The sequence below is a fragment of the Ornithodoros turicata genome, chromosome 1, assembly GCF_037126465.1.
Source record: "Ornithodoros turicata isolate Travis chromosome 1, ASM3712646v1, whole genome shotgun sequence".
Taxonomy (NCBI): Eukaryota; Metazoa; Arthropoda; class Arachnida; order Ixodida; family Argasidae; genus Ornithodoros; species Ornithodoros turicata.
Genome location: NC_088201.1, coordinates 43,368,259 through 43,391,333, shown reverse-complemented (window position 1 = coordinate 43,391,333; position 23,075 = coordinate 43,368,259). Strand labels below are relative to the sequence as shown.

The 23,075-nt window shown below is 44.9% G+C and overlaps 3 long non-coding RNA genes across 8 annotated transcripts in view; 2 read left to right on the top strand and 1 right to left on the bottom strand.

The window, feature by feature from the left end:
* LOC135378112 (uncharacterized) overlaps positions 1–21,183 on the top strand; it is a 46,207-nt gene extending 25,024 nt beyond the window's left edge. For 2 of the 6 annotated variants that reach the window (XR_010418273.1, XR_010418276.1), the window contains exons 2-4: positions 10,959–11,625; positions 13,403–13,531; positions 20,606–21,183. This is a non-coding gene — a long non-coding RNA (uncharacterized LOC135378112). The remainder of the gene's footprint in view (positions 1–10,958; positions 11,626–13,402; positions 13,532–20,605) is intronic. The other 4 variants (XR_010418278.1, XR_010418277.1, XR_010418274.1 and 1 more) reach the window with 4 other exon arrangements.
* LOC135398554 (uncharacterized) lies at positions 15,452–16,779 on the bottom strand. The gene is made up of 3 exons (XR_010424115.1): positions 16,509–16,779; positions 15,944–16,034; positions 15,452–15,521 (listed from the first exon to the last, which is right to left on the bottom strand). It is a non-coding gene; the product is annotated as an uncharacterized LOC135398554 (long non-coding RNA).
* On the top strand, positions 16,890–18,521 carry LOC135398557 (uncharacterized). Its single transcript, XR_010424116.1, has 3 exons — positions 16,890–17,032; positions 17,341–17,456; positions 18,022–18,521. It is a non-coding gene; the product is annotated as an uncharacterized LOC135398557 (long non-coding RNA).
* Positions 21,184–23,075: the final 1,892 nt, after the last annotated feature.

Here is a 23,075-nt window from a genome sequence, read left to right as displayed (position 1 = left end):
GTGTTCCCTAGTTTCGGGGTTTTACATTATGCATCAACTTCATCCGCCCGGTTGCTTCTTAGCCATCTTTTCATTGTAATACCCTTTATGATCGTCCAGACACACCCTTTATGCCGTGAGGATTATGTCTACGAACAGGGATAAGTCGCCCATTCTTCCCGCCGACCAGACAGACTTTGGCAGGCGAAACAAGAGAGACGTGGCCTTCTTCCCAAGGATATAGTGGATCGGACATGACACACGAGCGGGACTGTCATTATGTAAAAGTGACATCAGTTTCCGGTCTGTTTGTATAAAATCGCTGGGTTCCAGCAGCTCGTTGTCTGTTCTCTTCGAAACCTCGAACATGTAAATAAATCTCTGTTGTTGTTGGAGACGAACCCCTGCCTGACTTCCTCCGCTACGCTACCATTTGGATCCCGGATCGCAACACTGTATAGATGACATAACGTTCCCGAGAGTGTGTCTATACTGAAAACTAAACACGTTTCTAAAATAACACCGTCGTGCAGATTTTCTTCTGCAAATGGAGTGACTGCGGATCTGCGGATATACTTAATATCCGCGCGGATGCGGCTATACATATTTCAACTAGTGGGGTTGAGGATACAGTCCTTATATGCGCGGATGCTGTGAGGATGCGGATACTGTCAGTCCTATCCATACTCACATCTACCTATGACGATATCCGCGATGAGAATGTCTATGACCTTGACTTCACCTGACAAACAAATAGAAGTGGCTTGTACTTAGTAAGTACAAGCCACTTCTATTTGTTAGAAGTATCGGTCAACCTTGAACGAGCCTTGTAAGTACTACTTACAAGGCTCGTTCAAGGTTGACCGATACTTCTAACAACAACAACAACAACAACTTGATTTTAAGATGATGAATGGGGAGTTTCATCGCCCGAGGCTATACTCTACCCCATTGCTGGTGGTGACGTGGGGAATGAAATAATGAGCCCCTTCACTTCAAAGTGTCTTTTATTTCTTTACATACGATGGAAAATTCGGGAAGCACCAAATTACGTCAGTCTTTTTAAAGTATTAACCGTGCGTCATCTAGACACCGCTGCCATCCCTGTGGCAACTCTTTGATGCCTTTGGCACCGAAAGAAGTGGGCTGCTGGCGGAGCCACTGCAGGATATAATTCTCGAGGGCTTTGTGTGGAACGTTGTTCCTCCAAGGTGCTCTTGGAGAGGCCAAACAAGCGATAATCGTTTGGGGCTAAATCTGGGCTGTAAGGGGCATGGGGCAAAAAGCTCCCAGCGCATTTCGGCCAGGGTTCCTACAGTGAAATTCTCCGTGTGAGCCCGGCCATTGTCATGAAGAAGAATGACCCTTGCGGACAACATCCCAGGTCATTTCTTGCGAATTGCGTTTCGCACGGCACCCTTTGTCAACGTCGAGTATAATACTGGGCATTAATCGACCTTAAATTATTAATTAAATCGTCATTAATGACTCCTTGCTCCAAGAAGTCCACATGGTTGACACCCCACATGCCCCAGAACACAGTTCTGATGCACTTCCCAGCAGACGGCTGTATCTTTTTGTCTCTGGGGTGAAATGATGCATCCAGGTTTCATCACGTGAGGGACTGATTACAAAATTCGTCCCCTCGGATTGAAACCGGTTCAGCAGCTGCTCAGAGACTGCCATGCGCGCTTCTTTGTGGTCACAAGTCAAGTGTCGGGGAACCCATCTTGCACAGATTTTGCAGGAAAGTAAGTGCTCGTGAATGATTGTCTCCACGCTGCTGACACTAATATTACGCGGAAAGAGGAAACATTTCCTTGAGTTTGAGGAACACACAGTATGAAGAGGATTATACTATACAATGCAATCCAATACTACAATCCAATACTATACAATACAATACTCTTCGTATTGTGTGTTCCTTAAACTCAAGGAAATGTTACCTCTTACCACAGTACACCAGCTCGCTTGCACCATTCTCATTTGCTAACTTATATTACGCTGGGCTGCAGTGTCCCGAACTGTCATTCGCCGGTTCTCGAGGATGGCTTGCTCAACGCCTTCGATGTTCACTGGCGTCACTGCAGTCAGACGAGCGTGTCCATGTGGTTCATTCGTCACCATATCCCATCCTTCGCCAAACTGTCTGCACCATTCGTACACTCTTCCCCTTGACATCGTTTGTTCCCCATACTGTGCCTGTAATCTTTGCAAACTCACAGTTGGTTTGACGTTCTCCTTCACAAGGAACCTGATAATGCATCGCTGTTCCGCAGACGCACTGCTCTCCGTCATGAGAGCTGCCGCTGCTGCATGTGCCGCTGACCCGAGAAGGATTGCGCTTCGTCCCCGGAAAGTTTAATTCAATTACATTTGCTTGCTGATTTTTCTCGAGCAAAAGTCTCGGTCAACCTTCAACGACCGTTGTACATTAGCGATTCAGCTCTTTTCTGTACCTATAGTAATTAAAAATGGTCAGTGTAGGTTCTGCATTCAATTCCAAATGCTGTATTCCGTAACTGTCCTTATATCTGTGAAGGCATAATACACATTGGCGAAGTTCTGCTTTTACATTACTCGAGTTGCTATGTCACATTTTCAGTTCAGGAAGTACAGTGCAATGTAAGATATTTTGACCGGTTTCGCAATTACTCGTTCGCGGAAAACCAAGCAAGCTATTGGTTCTTGAAGTGGCGAAAGTGACTACAGTATCATTTCCATTGAGCAGGCATCTGTACTTCTTTTTCTTACCTTACATGAACAAAACTGATGCTGTATATCACAATCACCAGCTGAAGCTCCCTACGTTAAATTCTACCTTTTTTGAGTTGTTAATTTATTTGAGATGTGGCTACGTTTTCACTAGACTTTAGATACACGCATGTTTTCAAACAGAAACGATGAGAAGGAAGGGGACTGAATTCTTGTCATTAAATGCCCTTCTTCAGTTATTCTCTTTCGAGGTATACACGCATGTTTTCAAACAGAAACGATGAGAAGGAAGGGGACTGAATTCTTGTCATTAAATGCCCTTCTTCAGTTATTCTCTTTCGAGGTATACACGCATGTTTTCAAACAGAAACGATTAGAAGGAAGGGGACTGAATTCTTGTAATTAAATTCACTTCTTCAGTTGTTCTGCATCGGGGATACACGCATATTTTCAAGGAGAAACGATATGAGAAGGAGGGGGACTGAATTCTTGTCATTAAATGCACTTCTTCTGTTATTCTCTATCGGGGATACACGCATGTTTTCAAACAGAAACGATGAGAGGGAAGGGGACTGAATTCTTGTCATTAAATGCACTTCTTCAGTTGTTCCCTATCGGGGATACACGCATATTTTCAAACAGAAAAGATGAGAAATAAGCGGACTGAATTCTTGTCATTAAATGCACTTCTTCAGTTATTCTCTATCGGGGATACACGCATGTTTTCGAACAGAAACGATGAGAAGGAAGGGGACTGAATTCTTGTCATTAAATGCACTTCTTCAGTTGTTCCCTATCGGGGATACACGCATGTTTTCAAACAGAAACGATGAGAAGGAAGGGGACTGAATTCTTGTCATTAAATGCACTTCTTCAGTTATTCTCTATCGGGGATACACGCATGTTTTCAAACAGAAACGATGAGAAGGAAGGGGACTGAATTCTTCTGGGAGGTTCTGCATTCAATTCCAAATGCTGTATTCCGTAACTGTCCTTATATCTGTGAAGGCATAATACACATTGGCGAAGTTCTGCTTTTACATTACTCGAGTTGCTATGTCACATTTTCAGTTCAGGAAGTACAGTGCAATGTAAGATATTTTGACCGGTTTCGCAATTACTCGTTCGCGGAAAACCAAGCAAGCTATTGGTTCTTGAAGTGGCGAAAGTGACTACAGTATCATTTCCATTGAGCAGGCATCTGTACTTCTTTTTCTTACCTTACATGAACAAAACTGATGCTGTATATCACAATCACCAGCTGAAGCTCCCTACGTTAAATTCTACCTTTTTTGAGTTGTTAATTTATTTGAGATGTGGCTACGTTTTCACTAGACTTTAGATACACGCATGTTTTCAAACAGAAACGATGAGAAGGAAGGGGACTGAATTCTTGTCATTAAATGCCCTTCTTCAGTTATTCTCTTTCGAGGTATACACGCATGTTTTCAAACAGAAACGATGAGAAGGAAGGGGACTGAATTCTTGTCATTAAATGCCCTTCTTCAGTTATTCTCTTTCGAGGTATACACGCATGTTTTCAAACAGAAACGATTAGAAGAAAGGGGACTGAATTCTTGTAATTAAATTCACTTCTTCAGTTGTTCTGCATCGGGGATACACGCATATTTTCAAGGAGAAACGATATGAGAAGGAGGGGGACTGAATTCTTGTCATTAAATGCACTTCTTCTGTTATTCTCTATCGGGGATACACGCATGTTTTCAAACAGAAACGATGAGAAGGAAGGGGACTGAATTCTTGTCATTAAATGCACTTCTTCAGTTGTTCCCTATCGGGGATACACGCATATTTTCAAACAGAAACGATGAGAAATAAGCGGACTGAATTCTTGTCATTAAATGCACTTCTTCAGTTATTCTCTATCGGGGATACACGCATGTTTTCGAACAGAAACGATGAGAAGGAAGGGGACTGAATTCTTGTCATTAAATGCACTTCTTCAGTTGTTCCCTATCGGGGATACACGCATGTTTTCAAACAGAAACGATGAGAAGGAAGGGGACTGAATTCTTGTCATTAAATGCACTTCTTCAGTTATTCTCTATCGGGGATACACGCATGTTTTCAAACAGAAACGATGAGAAGGAAGGGGACTGAATTCTTCTGGGAGGTTCTGCATTCAATTCCAAATGCTGTATTCCGTAACTGTCCTTATATCTGTGAAGGCATAATACACATTGGCAAAGTTCTGCTTTTACATTACTCGAGTTGAATTACAGTGCAATGCAAGATATTTTGACCGGTTTCGCAATTACTCGTTCGCGGAAAACCAAGCAAGCTATTGGTTCTTGAAGTGGCGAAAGTGACTACAGTATCATTTCCATTGAGCAGGCATCTGTACTTCTTTTTCTTACCTTACATGAACAAAACTGATGCTGTATATCACAATCACCAGCTGAAGCTCCCTACGTTAAATTCTACCTTTTTTGAGTTGTTAATTTATTTGAGATGTGGCTACGTTTTCACTAGACTTTAGATGCTCCCGCTCCCGAACAAGTGGCAAAACTGAGAGCACGTGTAAGGCATACCGTTTCAGAAGTCTTCTTTACAGCAGCAGTCTCTTTCTTTCATTTTCTTGCTTTTCTTCGAAGTCCCAGGATAATGCAGCACTAATTATGCCAACAAGTGTACGAGGAAATGTGTGCCTCAAACAGCGCTGTATAACAAAGCACACACATCAGTGAGCTTAACCAAACATGCCATCATAATATTTCTGTGAAATATCTTGGGGGAAATGCAATATTTTATAAGAAAGCGCTTTCTTTTAGGATATCCACTCGGATGTGCGCAATCACGGATGCGCTTCAAGGCACAGTAGAATAACAGTGTTCGATTAGGTGAAGGAAGTCAGACGGACAGAGATATAAAGGCAAAAGGAGGGAGCAAAAATGGGCATTCGATATGAAGCAGTCGTTTATATTTTGCCTTCTTAGCCAAAAGAAACATATTTCTCATCCCCCTCGTTCTATCGCATTTTGATTCTATATGCCTCTGGCTCTTGAGCCAACAAACCGAGAAGTTATACTGTTGCTTTGACATTACAGAATAACTTTGTATACGAACCAAAAAAATATGCAGCATTCAGGACCATGCATGGCATAGCTTTTTTAAGATAGAAAAACAAACACGACGATTTCCCTAAAATAAAAGGCAACTTTAAATTCGAAGCGAAAGCAGGGTTAACTTTGCATCACAAAAAGACCAAAGAAAAACATCAGATGAGGAAAAATGTATTATCCGTCAAAACATCGCCTTAGGGACGATCTGCCAATCGCAGCAAAGACAATGCTTTTTCTTTTTTCAATAATGACGAGTGGGAGTGCTTTATTGCAGTAGGTGATACTCTACCCCATTACTCGCGGTAATTCGGTGAAAAGATGAGAACAACCAGTACTATGGGTTCTTTCACTTCGTTTTCGTTTGTAAGGCGCAGCGGTCGTTTGATCGATTTTTTTTTAATTGGTTCACTTGGAGTGTCGAAAATGACAACAAAAGACAAGGAAAAAAAAGCTGCAGTTCTAAATGCAGTTATCCCAAGGAACATTGAACTTTGTGTAATCTGCTTCCCCGTAAACACATTCCTCATGCTAACCCACTTTTTCGTGTCCAAAAAGCAGTACAAGGGCCGGGGCTGTTCGCCCTTAACCTGTTGGACAACCGAATAGGTTTTTCCGCTCTGACACATAGTGACTAAACATGCTGTACTTGTTAATCCCCCAACCCTTGGTCAAATAATAATTTATGTCAAGTATTAAACATTTTGGCAAATGAATTAAAAAAATAAGTAAATGGCATTTTTTTATTATTTATTCCCGTCGAATGTGAACAAATTTTAACAGTGTATTATTGTTTGTAATCAACTGACCACTGTATAGGAGAAAGAGCAGTTTCAGTTTATTTACTTTTCGCCTATGTGCAAGTGAACCTAAATTTAGTTCTTGCAACAGACATGTAACCGAAGAAGTCCTTCGAAACCTAGACAAGATAAGCAGGACAGCAGATCTTCGTACTTTCTCTATTTCTTCGGATAGCGTGCAAGTGTAGTGATTCCAGGCTGCAGATGCATACTCTAAGGTCGAACTAAGGTTTTACATGCTGTTAATTTAATATCTCTCGTTGTACCATGGCGAAATTTCATTCTTAGCACGCACAGACTTCGAGTGGCTTTGCACATATGACTATCCCGTTTCAGACCGTTCCCTTTAAATATGTCGCCAGCAGTGAGAAGGGTGCCCAGAACAAGGATAGACTATCGGCTGCTCTCAACCTGGGGCAGCTTTCTTCAATATGTGTCCTATACTGATTCGTAAATGACAAACGTCTGCAACTAACCAGTGGTCTCCCCTCTTCGGCTGCAAAAAGCAAAGTAGAAAAAAAAGAAAGAAAAAAAGCAGAGGACACTGATTGCCTGCTCCGTATGCTCGAGTCAAAAGTTACAGAAAAAGTGGTGCGGACAACACATTCCATGCAGCTTTGAATTCCCTTCGAGCAAACGTCTTTCGAACAAAGGGTGTCGATCAAACGGCTTTCGACCAAGCGGCGTTCGATCAAACGACTTCTATCAAACGGCGTTCGACCAAATGGGCGGACACCGGTTTGGAACGACAAGAGTGTGTCATGTTTGTTGAGCTTAGCTGAGCTACAGATCTTACAAGGTAACAAAAACTACTACTACTACTACTACGTGAATGACGATGGGATGAGGTGTTTCACCGCAACACATGATAATGGCTAGCTTTACAGCGAGGACAGAAGTGCTACAGTGCCCAGGAAAGTGCGCAGTGCTGTTGAGATATGGCGTTGGTGAGCTGGATTTGAGGAATATACCGAGCAGTTTCGTCACAGTGAGCGGGCGAGAGTCTAGCCAATCAAATGGCTATATGTAACGACTGCAATCATTGACTTTACTATAAAAACTTCGATTCCTGAACACAGATAACTGGCAGATGACAATGTGCGAATGTCAGTAGCGGCAATCATAGGTCGGCGAATTCATTCATGATGGCCTTCACCGACCTCATGGACCGTCGCATCGTGCAGAATGGGAGGTTGAATGAAGGTCTATGATGTGATTTGACGGGTTTTGAAGTTGAAGTCAGTGTGATGTAGAAGCCTCAAGCGCTATGTGCGAACAACGGTGCGTACAAAGCCCGTACAAAGCCACATGGCTTCAAGCACTTCTGTCAACAAACGGCGCAACATTGTGCAACAACCCCAAAGCGCGAGTAGCATACCGCTCAGCATCGAGCGCTAGCGCATGCGCGTACATCATGCCAGCCACACCACCACCAGCTTCCTCCCCCCCCCGCCCCTCCGCAATTGAGACGCGGTAACCAGGTAAATCATGGCGCCGCTCAACCTTTCTTCAGCCACCCAGGAAATCCACGCAACCAAAGCTCTCGCTGGAGTGCAACTGCATTCGAATTCAAAAATGCTGACTCTTCAAAGTATTTTTAAGATACCAAGTTACTCCCAAAAGTATTTAAGGTAGAGTAACTTGAGTAGAGTATCTAAGTTACGTAGAAGTCTGCTTGAGAGCGATTGACTCTACCTTATACGGATTTTTTCATCCCTCCTGGCGTAAGTAGAAAATCGTGTGTCTTTAATGCATCGACTCCACCTGAAAGTTTCCACAAGCATCACACAATGTACAGAAATGTTTAATGATGAGCAAATGTTCCCCTAATTGTTCCACCCATGGCACACTAGCTGACACTGTGATGGTCCTCGCGAGCTGTGCTGCATATGAACAGCCGCGATCCTGTTTACGCAGTATCACCACTGGCCCATTAATTCTGAAAGGTCTTCTGGGGTCCCTGGAACAATCCAGCATTTCAATGTTTAACATGCGACAATTGATGTTCTGAGGCTGGGACACATAGAAAGGACAAATACATACAAAGCCTCAAGTGCCTAAGAAATTAATGATGAAAGAAGGAAGTCACTGAAAAGGTTAGACAGCTGTAGGACTCGAACCCACATCCTCTAGATTACCGGTCCAGGGCTCTACTAATTGAGCTAAGCGGGTCCAGGAAGAAATGTCCCCGGAAAAAATGTCCCCGGAAGAAATGCCCCCGGAAAAATTGTCCCCAGAAGAAATGTTCCCTGGAAGAAACGTCCCCGGAAAAAATGTCCCCTGAGGAAAATTCAGTTTTGGTACGCGTGGACTGGTTGACTTCGGACGTTGACTTTTTACTATATAGGACGGTGTGAATGTTTGGATTTTTGAGCACCGAAGCGAGTAATCGGGGAGGGAAGGTGACAGGGGGTTAGTATGCGTCCTGGACCGACTTCAGGGCTAAGTGAGCCGACATTCATCAGGAAAGTCCGACGGAAAACCCAGGGAAAGCCTCAGAGAGCACACCTGGTGACAGGATTCGAACCCGTGTCACGTTGTATCAACGAACGTGAAATTGATTGCGGCGTATTCCCTACAAGAAATCGTAAGTGAAAGTAGGTCGAGCTTTCAAAGCAAAAACCCTTAGTAAGTGGTTAGGAATTTTAGTATTTATTTTGAGCCGGAGGACCTCAAGACTTGCAATATCGCAACCGGGGATTTCGCAAAAATTCCACGCGTACGAAGAGTGGATGTTTCTCGAGGGAACATTTTTTCCGGGGGACATATTTTCCAGGGGACATTTCTTCCGGGAACATTTTTTCCGGGGACATTTCTTCTGGGGACATTTTTTCCGGTTTCCGAGCTAAGCTAACACACCTCCCAGGCGACTTCCAAGGGTGCGTCATCTGAAAGGACAAACCAACCACTCTCTCACTCATCCCCCTTTCACTCTTACATTTTTCTCACTCATACACACATCAATACGACGGGATCGACGCAAGCGGCATCTGTTGAACATGAGACAATTGATGTTGTGAGGCTGGAACACATAGAAAGAACAAATACATAGAAAGCCTCAAGTGCCTAAGTAATTAATGATGAAAGAAGGAAGTCACTGAAAAGGTAGCAGGCTGTGGGACTCGAACCCACATCTTCTGAATTACCGGTCGTAGCCAATGTTTCGCAGTCGAAGCGTTACTACGATTCCTGACGGACACGGAATGGGTTTCTCGTCTTTGACTGTGTTGACTACGACTGTGGCGTGATCGGTGTTCCATAGACGTATGTGTTACAATTGCTGTTGCCTGCCACAACAAATGCATGTAGAGTTGCAGTCCCTCATAACTGCGACCAACTTCTCCTGGTATTTCACCTTTACAGACACCTCTCCGGTAGTCTGGCTGCCAGTCAGGGGCGGATCCAGGGAAGATCCTCGGGGGGGGGGGGCACTGAAAAAAAGAGAGAAGACGGGGGGGTCGCTATGGTAGCAGGAAAATTCGCCGTGCGGCAGGAAAATCTGCCGGAATGGGGGGTAGAGGTATGTCTCGGGGGGGGCGCCCCCCCCCCCCCCCCTGGATCCGCCCCTGCTGCCAGTACCGACGAATCGCCTTTGATTGTTCGTGATATTTGAACATCGAGAGAACATATTTCTTTGAGCATGACTTTGAGCCAGAACATATTTCTATTCGACTGAGTTCGGAGTGGGTATAGGACTAGGCTCATGTGGGCGTTTGCCGGTATTGCAGATATGTTTGTTAGTTTCATCAGGGTAATCTTGGCTACAGGGGATGGCGACACTACAGCTGTGATCCTTCTCGCGAGATATCGACGGATTTCTCTTATCCCCTTGGAGTACTAAAGAAAGGTATTCTGACAGCGTCAGATCGTTCATCTTTGTTACTTGTGCATCCTGTTGGGTAGGCGCGAAGGTTGCTTCTAGCGAATTTCCTCTTTTTGTATTGTTGACTGATTAGGTATAGGTCACTTTCTGTTGGTGTTCTACGCAGTCATATCATGCACGGTTTTTATCTGAGCAGCAGCACAGGACGTGTCACGCGGTTCCGTATGATCGAGGAAATTCGGAGATGCCCCATGATTCGATTTGATTTCATGAAAGGATAAAATACAATGGAGGGGTTAGCTCCACAAACGTGGAGACCGGCCACTCCACACTGCGTGCTGTTGCGTCTCGGGGTCCGAGCGGTGATGTGTTCTTGTTCATTATGGGTTTTTAGAGATGTTAGCCAAGCTAGGGCTGGCTTGCTACTCTACCGGAAAAGGGGGTTAGGTAATTGGGGTAAAAAGATGGGGGAGGGGTAGATGGGAGGTTTAGTTATAGAAGAGACGCAGGAGAAAGGAAGAGGAACTATTTATGTGGGTGTTTATAGTTGTAGATTTATAGTTGCAGGTCGCACTCCCTGATGAAGGAGAGCAGGAGTCCTGCTGCTGTGAAGCTTGAGGCTTTGGAGGGCCAGGCGCCTAAGATTTTGCGCATGGTCAGGAGTCCGTTATGAAGGTGCAGCAGTCCATTCTCTAAGACTTTCCTTTGTGTGGAGAATTTTTTACAGTACAGAAGTAAGTGTGTCTCATCTTCTACTTCTGTGCAGGTGTGACACATAGGTGAGGATACAATTTTTAGTTTGTGTTTGTAAGCTTCTGTGTTTGCAACACCCATTCTGAGTCTGTGAATCAGTGCTTCTTGTTGCCTTGGCATGTGTTTTGTGAAGTGGTACTGGTAAGATCTGTCGAGATGGGTCAGTCTTCTGTTTCTCCATTCAGGATCCTTATATAGTTGATCGATCTGAGCCTTTGTAATTTCGCAGATTATTGCTCTGTTGTCTGACTTTGAAAGAGGTATGGCTGTTGTTGTATCTAACTTGTGTTCATCGCCAGCTGCTTTATCAGCTATTTCGTTTCCAGGTATGTTGGTGTGCCCTGGGATCCATTGTAGAAGGACTGAGTGGCCAGCATAGATTGAGCTTGTATGGAATGTGCGTATTTCCTTCACCAGGGAGGAACATTCTCACTCTCTGGGAGAGGAAACAGCTGCTATTGCAGATTGGGGGTCAGTAAGTATTGCCCATTCTGTGGGGTGTTCTGATTGGATAAGTTTGAGGGCGGTGAGGATGGCGTGCAGCTCAGCTGCTGTTGAGGAAGTTCTGTGGCTTAGCTTGTGGGACAGGGTAACCTCTTTGTGAGGAAAATATACTGCAGAGGTTGAACCCTGATCTGTAGTGGCGCCGTCTGTGTAGATGAGCGTTAGCCTACCCTGGAGCTCAGCTATCCTTTCAAGTCCTAGTTGTGTGACTACAGGTGTTGCTGTTTCTGACTTTTTTGGCATCCCGGGGATTCGTGACTGTACTTCAGGTGTTGTGAGCCTCCATGGTGGCATGGTATCCCTTTTTGCAGGTTGGAAATCCGTCGGCAGGTATGGATGGAACTGAAGGATAGTTTTGCTCGCTTCTGAGCCCATTCGCTGGGTGCTAAGACTGGCTAGAGGATGCTTGACGTGCGCGGTTTTATGACGTAGATGTATCTTTAGTATTTCCTGTGTGATGAGCAAGGAGATTGATATTTCTCGTGCTTCTTCTAGGAGCGCTGAGTGTGAGGGACCCCAAGAACAAGTCTCAGTCCTGAGGCTTGAGTTTGGCTGAGTTTCTTGAGATTTGTTTTAGCCACCCCCTTTAACAGAGGTAGACTGTATCGCAAGTTAGAGAGGATGAGGGTACGATAGATCTGCATTAGGATGTGCCTTGGGGGTCCCCACGTAGGTCCTGCCATACTTCTAAGTATGTTCATGTATCCAGCTGTTTTTCGTTGGATTGACCGTATTTCTGGTGCCCAGCTGAGGAGTCGGTCTATTGTAACCCCGAGGAATTTGTGCTTAGTTTTGATAGCTATTGGAGTGCTGTTTATTTTGATCGGGTACTTGTGGAATGAACGTTGTGTGAACGGTAGCATGACCGTTTTGCCTATTGAGATGCTCATTCCACGTACGCTGAGATAATGCGCAGTTGTGCTCACCGCCGCTTGTAGGCGGGCCACGAGAGTGAGGCGTTGGTGGTGAGCAGCCCATATGCATATATCATCAGCATACATGGTTATGTTCACGTGTTTCCTGAGCAGATCTGGTAGGGATAACATGGCTATATTGAACAGTATTGGACATAAGATGCCACCTTGAGGGACTCCTGTATTTACCTTGTGTAAGGAACTGTCACCATCTGTAGTGGCCATATATATTTGTCGGTTTGTTAGGTAGCTGTTTATGTATTGGTACAGTCGGCCTCTGATTCCAATTCGCAATATGTCTTTCAGAATGGCAGTGTGTGCTATGGAATCAAACGCCTTTCGAATATCTAGAAAAAACTGCAGCAGAGAAGTTTCGTATGGATTTTTGGTGTTGGACTGATGAGATAATATCTATTAAGGAGTCTATTGTGCCACGGTGTTTCCTGAAGCCCGTCATGCATTCGGGATATATGTAGTTATTTTCCAGGAACCATTCGAGACGGATTTTGACCATTTTTTCCAACACGTTACCAATACAGCTATTCAGTGCAATTGGCCTGAAAGCGTCCAGACTGGTTGGCGGTTTGCCTGGTTTTTGTATTGGTCTGATGTTGGAGATTTTCCATTCGTCTGGTATGTTTCCCGTTTTCCATATGTTGTTAAAAATGCCCAGGAGGTGCCACAGGGCTTCTTCACCTAGGTTTCTTAGTGCTTCATATGTAATGCCGTCGGGTCCGGCGGAGGAGTGTTTTGGACAGCTCTCTAATGCCCTCTTAAGTTCACTGAGTGAAAAATCATCATCTAGTTCGTTGTGTCTCTTTGTTTTGGCTCTAGGCAGCTCTGGGTACTCAGAGGGAGAAGGTGTGCAGCCTGCCGTGAGTTTGTGGCAGTATTGACCTGCAAGTTGAAGAACGGGAGTGCCAGTCGAAAGGGAAAGCGCTGTAAAAGTCTGTTGCTGTTGTGGTAAGTCTCGTTTCTGTTTTACGTGCTGGTAAAGTTCTGTCAGAGTTGATTTTTTGCCGAGACCCTCACAGAAATGCTTCCAAGTGTTTTGTGACAGTTTCTGCAAGAGGCGGCGGATTTTTGCTTGAATTTGACTAGCTTCGCGTATGTGTACAGGATTTTTTGTTTTTCTAGCACGTCGTTCAGCCCTCCTCCTGACGGCCCGAAGGCGCTCGTATTCTCCATTAATGAAACCAACATGTTCAGGAAGAACAAAGGATTTAGTGTTCTTAGTGAGACAATCCTGGAGCAGATTTATGAAATCCTGAGGATCAGTGCTTCCTTCAGTGAATTTCTCTGCATCGCGACGAAAATGTCCCCAGTTTATTTTTCTGACTTTGCGTTTCCGCACTTTGAGTGATTGGTTCGTAATTGTGAGCAGGAGAGGGATATGGTCACTGCCATGAGTTTCAATGTCAGTGACACAATGGAGATTTTGGACTATGGATTGAGAGACCAGGGCCAGGTCAAGAACTGCTTCAGTTCTGGGAAAGGTTATGGCACGGTCGTTTATGATGCAGAGGTTTGTTTTATCCATGAGCTTTTCTATATCAATGCCGCTGTTGTCAGTTTTCTTAGAGCCACAGTTTGTGTTATGAGCATTAAAGTCTCCACATAGTATGTGTGGAGGAGGCAAAGAGTTGACGGTGGCTATTAAGGAGGATATATCTATGGGACATCTAGGTTGAATGTACACACTTATGAAGGTTAGCTCAAGTTTACCGAGGCGGATTCGAAGAGCACAAAGTTCCACAGTGTCAGAAGAAACAACAGAAAGGACAGTGTGAGGTATGTTATTTCTAATGAGTATGGCTGACCGGCTCGGAGGACTTGGTTTGGCTGATTCATAAAGGAGATATTCAGGAATGGAGAAAGACTTGGGGAACCTGGCTTCAGAGATGCACAGTATTGGGAACTTATGGCGATTCACAAACTCCGTGAAATCACCGATTTTGCCACTAATCCAGTGCGAGTTCCATTGAAAGATGGTTGTGTTGGAGTACCTGTTTCCCCTGAAGGGGTTGTGTGTGGGTGTCAGGTTTTTACTGCCCATGTTGTTTGGAAGAGAGGATGTCGAGCAGTTGCGTCTCAAACGCTAAGGCCTGCTGTACCTCAGGGACAGAACGGGCGTTTGGTATTGCAGCTATGATAGCCTTGAGTGCCGTGAAAATGAAGGGAATTATCTGGAGGACTAGTTGGGCCCCATCCGGCGCCGTGGACGTTGGCAACGGTGGTGGGGGGATTTTCGGGGGAGGCTTTGGTGCATCAGGCCGCCTGGTTTCATGGTTGAGCCTTTTTGACCATGCATTGGTGGAAGGCTGTGGTGCAGATTCCTTTGTGTTCTGCTCCACTTTTCTTTGTCGTGGGTGAGCTTTAGGAGCTCGTTGTGGTGATTGTATCTCATTACGGCCGAAGTCTCATTACGGCCGATGTCTCAATACGGCCGAAAGTCTCAATACGGCCGATAATCCTTTAATCCCCAAGTGTCTCATTACGGCCAAAGTCTCAATACGGCCGAAGGCAGTCTCATTACGGCCGAAGATGTCTCATAACGGCCAAATGTCAAAATGTGTATTGTAACCTGCATTGATATGCAATGTCGCAGCCAGGTATGGATATATATTCAGCAGGGTATAAGCCATGCACTGTGCCCTTAGGGCCCTTATCATATTTATATACACATATTGCGAGACAAACGGTATGTTATCATACTACAGCACAATGCAACATATTGTGTAATGTGTACTCCCACAAGCTAGTGTAGGCTGTGAAGCAGGCTACTATGTGGAGTTAGCTACTTGTAGAGAGCTAGATGAATATTGGCTTTGTTGTGACGCTTTTGGAGCCATCCGACAGTCATTGGCCATGACAGAGCACCTATCTCAGTCGATGTCAGTTTATTTCCATTCGCCTTACAATGATACAATTCTTGCTTCTGGAATGAGTAAACCTGCAAGAAGCGATGAGCAACCATGAATAGGCTAGAATATTAAAAAAAACAACAACAAGCATTTGTCTCTACATGGCTCATTTTAATGTGCACAAGCTGCACACGTGTTGATACGTGTCTGCTATTTCATACAAGGTTAATATAAATATTCATTTAGACAAAAGAATGACAAGCCTTAAAAATGTGACTTCCCGGTAAACACAGAGCATGACCATGATATGAATATAGGTTCAGTAGTTCATTCCCTTAATGGAAACATGTGAATATCAAATAGTAATACATTACAATTCATGAAATGATGCATGCATAACTTTCCATTTCTGGTTTCTTTTTCATAAAAGTAGTGCACGAATTAACATTCGTGCACTACTACAAAATTTCTCACTTCACAACAGAACCTTATGATGATCTTAACAGCTCACCTCTTCGCCAGGACTCCCTGGGCAGCAACATCCTATTAGCCATGTTGTTGTTTTTCTTTTCCGGAATCCTTCGTGCAGCCACATACCATGCCTGGAATGGAAAACCAGCTATAAATAACAATGTATTTGAATGACTTCCTCTTGAAGTATTTATTCTAATCAGATATGCTTTGTGCCTACTATGGTGCGCGAAGGCACATAAGTACAACATTTGCAGACGTTCGACGTAAGCAGTTCTTGGAGATCAATTCAAGTACGCCGACTTGCGCTTTTATTTTTGAAGAAATACGACGACAAATTTTAACAAATGAAATATGGCTCACAATGATACGAGTAAATGCTGCTGTACGGTGATGCATTATCGGTATCTTATCGTCTTCGAATAAATTTGTTGTTCCTAAACGCGCAACCAACTAGAAACGGCGCAAACCTACGAACGGATACCGAGTTACATCTATTACAGGCACTTCAGCTGTTTTGATTAATTTAAATTACTCTTATGAGAATCCAACTATGTGTGGACAGCACACTACTAAGACAGGCAATCTACGAAAGCATTACTCACCAGAATTCCTGCTTGACTTGGTCTTGGTCAACACTGCGCGATATACGTTGGGGCTGTGGCGATTCATTCAACTCGATTTTTACCGGAACAACAGGCGCTGCTCGAAAGACAACGACGGAAAATAGAGAGCCGCTATAAAGTCCGCTAATTTGCACATTACAGCAGTACAAAGCGATATATGAACACATCGTAAACAGCAACCACTCGATCACACACACAAGAAACGAGGTACCCAACGTTGCTAGACACCATCCGAACTCCGAAGTGAGAGTAGCAAAACAACAAGATATCAAAACACGAAAGGAAGAGTATTGATCCCCCCTCCTTCTATAGCATGCGAAACGTGATTTGCGCTGAGATGAACATATATGTTCATGACGCGAGTAATTTTCACTTTTCACTGATCCAAAGGAGGTCACGTGGGATTGCTTGAAAATGGCGAAACGAAACTTGTGAATCGTGCATTTGCTCTTCTTGGTAGCTGCCAGAAAATCGAATCAAGCTTATGGGACACTGGATTACAGGTATGTTGGCATCTTTTTCATTCCTGCATATCATTTCACATTACACTATACGTGAATACATGGTGTCATGTCATGGGTGTCATGTCTCACGATGCTGGGGAAGTAATTGCATGGGGAAGTGTGCATGGTTGTAGACTTTTAATTTTTGATCGCGTAATCGAAATATCGGCACCTTTCGCATTGTGGCTTGCATGTGACCAACCAAGTGCTGTTCCCTTACTAGCGCTTCCTACAAACGACAAAACGAAACATGTGGGAATGTATATTTTTGATTACTCATATGTAACAAGAAAATGTATCGTTTTCAGGTTGCTGCCACTACTCCATGTGCCCGCAATTGTCTTGCGTGTATGATTACACTAACGGCGTCGCCCACCACGGCGGAAGTGTTTTGCGTACACGCGTTTCAGCATGAAGCCTGCAGGTAACATCTGATGTTTACCCTTCGGATATTCTGAATTTACATATTGTCGCTTAGAGGAATTCCGAATGCCCAGAGTGACACACACTTTTAACATTGTGACATCAGTGCAGTGGCATAAGCTCTAATGTAGTGCCCCACGAAAATGAACAAGGGGTAGTGGTTTATCCAGAATCCCAAGCACGAGAAGGGTGTTGGAAAAAATTGTTGGAATAGTTACGTCATTACTCCTTAACATATCATTACAGATGTATCTGGAGCTGAAATCGCAAGGGCACCCCTGTAGGGGGTGCACAGGCAAAAAAGTTAGGGGGGGTCTGGATAAAGCACTGACGAGGGGGACTCCTCCACCCCATGTCAAGCCTCATAAAACACCTCCTGAAATAGTTTCCTGGCTATGCAGCTGCATTATTATGACGTAATTGTCGTTGTTGTCCATAATTCTTGAATATGTTTTGAATATATGAAAAAAAAAAGTCTGCTTGACAGCATATGTCTTATAGTCATCGTCAAACAAGAGCATATGTCATTTTGTTCAGTGGCTTATGTACTTTTTTGTAAATTTCAGGTGGACGTAAATTGTAGAAGGCAGCTAGTGGGGGAGAAGATCATGGTCATAGGTCATGTGACTCCTGGAGCTCCCAGTGGGCTCCCTTGTGGAGTACTTTTCAGAACACACACACATACAGTTTGCTCACAGAACCAACGAGTAGGATGTTGCTTGAATACTGAGAGAAAATGGCGTAACACATACAAATATCGTGTGACACATATGACAATAAAAACATTTTTCACGAGGGATGCATGAAACACTGTCGCAATATTGTGTGCATGAACCATTGTGTGTGACACAAGCCGTGGGGGCACACCGCCTCGGACACATTTTGGGAAGCATAAAACACAGTATATACAGAGCTAGTATGGTGGATGCTTCTTTTTTCTTTTTGGCCGTTATGAGACATCTTCGGCCGTAATGAGACTACCTTCGGCCGTATTGAGACTTTGGCCGTAACGAGACACTTGGGGATTAAAGGATTTTCGGCCGTAATGAGACTTTCGGCCGTAATGAGACTTCGGCCGTAATGAGACTCGGGCCGTAATGAGATGTTACCGTTGTGGTAGCGGGGGGAGGGTTGGGAAGGAGGCCCCTGTTCGCTTTGGAATTGGAGGAGGCTGAACCATGGCAGGGTTTATGGGACCGCTTTTTTGTGGTTTCTCCTCCCATGACTCTTTCCCAGTGTTGTACGTAGCGCCGTTACTAGTAGCGGCGCTACCGTATCCGATACTTTTTTCGGTAGCGGAGTAGAGATCGCGCTACTTTTTTAAACTGGTAACGAAAGAAGTACTTCCGTTACAAATTTGCGGTAGCGCAATCTTTGAACGCTACCGCTACCGCTACTTTCCGAGCTGGGGTTCGCGACAACTCGACTTCGACCTATCATCAATCCTCCGCTGCCTGCCTTCGAGCAAGCTGCCCGATATCACAACTCATTCTGCGAAGACCGGGCAAATAGCCGAAAGGAGGGCACAGAGACCGTTATCTTACAAAGAGGCTGTGTCCTCCACGTGTTCCCTATTTGGGATTAACCTCCTTGAAGATCTGGTGTATTGTAGGAGTTGTCTGCAAACTGACGTCACTCCTACTGCATTCTGGTGCCGTCTTCGCTAGCTATGAGTCATGACATTCCACATGACATTGCACAACGTACGCTTAGGTGCTTAACCGTTGCCATTTCTTGTCCGCTGCAATGGAGGGACCATGGCCTGCTACAGCAAGCATCTTTGACTATAAGGAGGAGAACGAAAACAGTATCGTGGTGTTCAGATGTCTACTATGCGCCTAGGCGGGAAAGCTTTATCTGTGCGTCAAGGAAGTCAACGTTCAATTTGAAAAAGCACACCATGGTATGTTTACTAACTTCTCGTTCCGGGCAATCTGAGTTCTTTTTGTGACAAAGCTGTTGAGCCTTTTATCGGTAGACTTGCTTTGTGCTTTATTTGCTTTAGAGGAAGAGAAAAAGATATGCAGGATATCGAGTAGGCTTTAGTAAATCTAAAAAACGGTTTTCCAAATTTTAGCCTTCAGGCGACCTACGTGTAACCTCCACTGGACGTCGATTTATTATTTTGGGATATTATTTTATTTTATTATTTTGAGCTATTGTTTTATTTTATTATTTATTATTTTAAGACGTTTGAAGTACGTCATCAACGATACTGTTTGTTTCTTTCCTAAAAAGTAGCGCATGAAGTATCGCGTTACTTTTTACGGGTAACGGTAGCGGTATTCCGCTACTTTTAGGTACGTGTAACGATATCGGGATTTCGTTACTTTTTGCTCAGGTAGCGCGTGTCGGTATTGCGCTACCTTTTTCGGGTAGCGGGTACAACACTGCTCTTTCCTAACTGCCGCAATTGCAGCGACGCGCTTTGGGCATCTGCCATAACTGGCGGGATGAGCTCCCCCACAGTTGGCGCATTTGGGTTCTTTTCGGGTGTGGCAATCTTTGTACCTGTGAGGCCCCGCGCAAGCCTTGCAGCGCTCGGGACCACGACAGTTTTTTGCCAGATGACCAAACCTCTGGCATCTGAAACACTGTGTAGGTGAGAAAAATTCCCACACCTTGTAAGTGTTGAAACCTAGCGCACTTCCTCGGGCATAGGGATGTCGGATTTGAAGGTGACAATAACACTGTGTGACGGCCCCGAGGAGGTGTCGCCGTTATCGTCCTTGCGGTATCTGCGCTGACGGCGCGCTTCAATGGCCCCGAATGGGCGCAAGAATTCGAGGAGCTGGTCATCCGAGTAAGGCGTGCGAATGCCAGCTATCTTGCCAACGTTACGAGCGTAGGAATCTGGTATGCGGGTAGTCACTGCCAGATTGCCTAGGCATGTGAGGCTCAGTAATGCTCTAGCGGCGGACAGAGAGCCAACTGTGATGACACGGCTGCCATCTTTACAGATGCGATGGCTCTTTATCCGCTCTTGTGTTGCTAAGAGCACTTCACTTGCTAGAGTGTTTGGGTTTACGGTTAAGAAAGAATCCTCTGTCTTAACGGGAGCTAGAATGACAGGAATTCCGCCTTTCCTGGTCTTTTTATGGACTACCGTTATGAAGGGAGTCTCATCCTTGTCCTCATTCATTTTTTCAGAATCCTCGTTTGCGATTAACGACTCAATGGAGGAATCTACAGAGGAGTTATCTGACTCAAAGCGAGGTCTCTTAGGAGTGTAGGCTATCCCACCTGCTACATTTGAAGAGGTCGGGTCGCCGCCTTCCTTGGAAAGTTCCATGGCTGTGGAATTCTTCGGCTGTATGATAGCCTAAATCCACACGGGCGCACAGGTCACACTGCACGCACACGCACTCGTCCCAGTAGACAGCTGGGGCTGCACACACAAGATGGGTGTTAGCACTGAAAAGTGCTGTTCAACGAAGCAGGGCCCCTGAAGGGGCTGGGAACACTTCAAATACGCTGGTTCACTCATTCTTGACCGCTTTGCCCGAAGGTTGGGGTGGCATGATGGCAGTGCTTCCAGCAACGACGGGGAAACGGCCAGGCAGGGGTCCGACTCGAACAACAAAACAGTGGTTTATTGCATCTTCGACGGGTTTCAGAGAACAGACAGAGCGAACTGGAGAGTCCGCTCCTTATAAAGCATTCGAGCGGCCGTGGCGTTACATACAATAGAGCACTCACTTCATTAACAATAAAAGAACTTTTGCTTAAACGTATTAGTTCTGTACATATCACTGTCATCTGGGCTCCATGGTCGTCTCCAGTCTGGAGGTGGCCGCTTTGTCCGAGGGAAGAATGGCAGCTGATCCGACCGTGACCTGCTTTGGCGCCCACGTTGGAGACACGTTAATGGGTTTGACGGATTAACTGTACATGGTGACTTTTGAAAGGTTGCTCGGCGTCCGGTGACCATTCTTCGCAAAGAGGCTCTTGCATTAGTGAATGGCCAAAGGTAACTCGTGTCGCAATAGGAAGGGAGGAGTCCTACATCTCTACCGGTTCGCTGGATTTCTACCCATCTTCGTGTCGCAACAGTGCGACGCTGAAAATTGGCAAAGAAAAAGAGTACAAACTCACTTCACAGCAGACTTGTGCGTAACGCGTTACTAGTAATTGCGTTACTTGTAATCAATTACTTTTTGAGTAATTTTTCGGGTAATCAGTTACTTTAAAGTCAAAGGAATTTTCAAGTAATCAATTACTTTTCTCAGTAATCGAGTACTCAGTAATTGGTTACTTTCCCGGCAGAGACTAACTCATATTTTAGATGTTCTGCCCCAAGTCCAGATCTTCGTGCCATCAGCCTTTGTTCTGGAATTTCAGGGTCTCTCCCCCTAATCTGTTCCTACACCAGTGTGGTGGTACCTTTGTGGTAGCTTTGGAGGTTTAGTGAGTCATGGAGAAGTTCCACGCACGATCTTCCACAATCGGGTCAACGTCTTACCGGGCGATAACTACAGTAGATGTACATATTTTTTGGGGGACGCGGACAATTGCTCACTGGACAATTGCTCACCGGACAGTTGCTCACCACAAAAACTGCTGAGGCCGGACAATTGCTCACCACAGAACCGTTGAAGCCGGACACAACCGCCTCTCTCACCACACTTATATTGTGATTTTATTTCGCGTTTATGGCGCTTGACTTTTTTATGTTAGCTGAACTTCTTTTTTAGCTGTCTAAGTTGCTTCAAATAGATCTAGGAAATCCACCAGTGAAGAGGCTAAGGCGAGAGGTCGTCCACTTGCAGGTACGCCTGAAGCGTCTTTGTTAGGACCTGCGTCCATGGGGCGTTCCTATAGGATTTTTTCCAAGGGGTGGACAGCAAAGTGCTTCCAGGGGGCAAAGCGTGCATCCACCTCACATCCTTCCCTGGGGCGGACGCTGCGGACTGTGCGGGTGTTCACAGGTTCATATTATTAGAAAAAAATCATGACCTATGAATAAAGGGTGCAAATTTTTCACAAGTGACCTTGCTCCCCTCTCGGTACGCCCATGCCTGCGTCACCAGGATCTTCCAAGACACAAGCCGGGGAAGATTTAAGAACACATCTCCATTTAACCACTCAAATTCACGAATTTTCTATGTCTGTCGAAGTCGGTTTAGCGAACGCAAGCCAGATTTTAGCGCCCGATTGGCTTGGCAGGGCGGACACGACTGAACAGCACGTATTAGGTTAGTCCAAGTTCAGTGTTTGCATTGCCATGTCCAGGTTAGTCTAACTTCGCTGTTGACAGTTTCCCGCGCGCGACTGTGCAATTTATAGTCAGATAACATTTATTTACAGTACTTTATTTTGCAATGGGGATTTCGATCACTTTATTTCGAGGTAACCCAAGTTCAGCTAACATTAGAAAGTCAAGTATATGAGCGCTATAAACAAGAAATAAAATCACATCACATAAAAACGCGAAATAAAATTGCATATAAGTGCGATGAAAGAGCGGTGAGCAATTATCCGGCTTCAGCGGTTCTGTGGTGAGCAATTGTCCGGCCTCAGCAGTTTTTTGGTGAGCAATTGTCCGGTGAGCAATTGTCCGGTGAGCAACTGTCCGGTGAGCAATTATCCGGTGAGCAATTGTCCTGGATCCATTTTTGGG